The following is a 2445-nucleotide window of genomic DNA, read 5'->3' as shown; positions in this document are numbered from 1 at the left end:
TATCAAGTGTGACTTCGTAGCAATTGTGATGTCATGGCCATTATCAAGTCATAGCCATAGTGATGACGTAGCCTTTGTGACGTCATACCCACTTTAATTTCATAGCCATTGAAAAGTCATAGCTACTACAATGCCACAGGAATTGCATCGTCATAGCCACTATAATGTCACAGCCATTGTAACGTCACAGGCAGCGTAATGACACAGACATATTTAAGTCATTGCAAATTTAACGTCATAGCCATTTTGATGTCATAGTCATTGGAACGTCATAGCCATTGTGATGTCATAGCCATTGTGATCCATAGCCATTGTGACGTCACAGAGACTATAACATCATATATATTGTAAGGTCAAAGCCACTGTAGTTTCATAGAGATTGTTATGTCATTGCCGTTGACTTCATAACCATCATGATGTCATAGACATCGTGATGGCATAGCCACAATTGTGTCACAGCCATCGTAACGTGATAGGAACCGCCATGTCATAGAGATAGTCTAGTCATTTCCACTGTCCTGTAATAGCCATTGTGACGTCATAGCCATTGAAACCTCATAGCCACATTAATGTCATAGCCATTGAAACGTCGTAACCTTTGTAATATCATATACATTGTAAAGTCATCGCATTTGTAACATCCTAGCCATTGTGTCGGCATACTCATTGTCATCATAGCCATCGTCATCATGGCCATGAAAACATCAGAGCCGTGGTAACGTCACAGCTACTGTGACATCATAGCCACAATAATGTCATAGCCTTTGTAAAGTCATAGTCAAAATAATATCACAGACATTGTACTGTTTTAGCCATTGTGTCCTCATAGCCATTGTGACATCATAGCCCCTGTAACATCGTAGCCCTTGTGATATCATAGTCATTGTGAAGTCATGTCAGTTGTCACTTCATACCATTTGTGATGTCATAGCCACTAGCATGTCATATCTACTGTAAAGTCATGGCTCTTGCAATATCTTAGCTACTGTAATGTCGTAGCCAATGAAACATCGGATCCATAGTAATGGCCTAGCCACTCTAGTGCCATAACCATTGTGCCTTCATACCCATTGTGATATCATAGCCATTGTAACCTCTTAGCCACAATAACGTCACAGCCATTGAGACGGCGTAGCATTTGTAAGGTCATAGACATTGGAAAGTAATAATATTTGTAATATCATAGCCATTGTGTCGGCATAGCCATTTTCAATATAGCCATCGTCAAGTCGTAGCCATCATAATATCAGAGCCATTGTAACTTCATAGCCACTGGGACGTCCTAAACACTATAATGTCAATGCTTTTATAACGTCATAGTCCTGATAATATCACAGCCATTGCAACGCCATAGGAATTGTGACGTTGTAGCAATTGTGCCATAGCAATTTTAACATCATAGCAGTTGTGACGTCACATGAATATGAAGTCATATCAAGTGTGACTTCGTAGCAATTGTGATGTCATGGCCATTATCAAGTCATAGCCATAGTGATGACGTAGCCTTTGTGACGTCATACCCACTGTAATTTCATAGCCATTGAAAAGTCATAGCTACTACAATGCCACAGGAATTGCATCGTCATAGCCACTATAATGTCACAGCCATTGTAACGTCACAGGCACTGTAATGACACAGACATATTTAAGTCATTGCAAATTTAACGTCATAGCCATTGTGATGTCATAGTCATTGTGATCCATAGCCATTGTGACATCACAGAGACTATAACATCATATATATTGTAAGGTCAAAGCCACTGTAGTTTCATAGACATTGTTATGTCATTGCCGTTGACTTCATAACCATCATGATGTCATAGACATTGTGATGGCATAGCCACTATTGTGGCACAGCCATCGTAACGTGATACGCACCACAATGTCATAGAGATAGTCTAGTCATTTCCACTGTCCCGTAATAGCCATTGTGACGTCATAGCCATTGTTATGTCATGGGCATTGTGCCGTCATAGACACTGAAACCTCATAGCCACATTAATGTCATAGGCATTGAAACGTCGTAACCTTTGTAATATCATATACATTGTAAAGTCATCGCATGTATAATATTCTAGCCATTGTGTCGGGATACTCATTGTCATCATAACCATCGTCATCATGGCCATGAAAACATCAGAGCCGTGGTAACGTCACAGCTACTGTGACATCATAGCCACAATAATGTCATAGCCTTTGTAAAGTCATAGTCACAACAATATCACAGACATTGTACCGTTTTAGCCATTGTGTCCTCATAGCCATTGTGACATCATAGCCACTGTAACATCGTAGCCCTTGTGATATCATAGTCATTGTGAAGCCATGTCATCTGTGACTTCATAGCTATTGCGATGTCATTGCCATCATGACGTTACAGCAACCGTGATGTCCTGGCCACTATAATGTCAAAGCCAATGTAATATCTTAGGCACTACCATGCAA

This window comes from Myotis yumanensis, unplaced genomic scaffold (assembly GCF_028538775.1).
Source record: "Myotis yumanensis isolate MYYU_CA2020_CCGP unplaced genomic scaffold, mMyoYum1.0.hap1 SCAF_81, whole genome shotgun sequence".
Lineage (NCBI taxonomy): Eukaryota > Metazoa > Chordata > Mammalia > Chiroptera > Vespertilionidae > Myotis > Myotis yumanensis.
The sequence above is the reverse complement of the archived record's forward strand: the minus strand, read 5'-3'. Positions refer to the sequence as shown.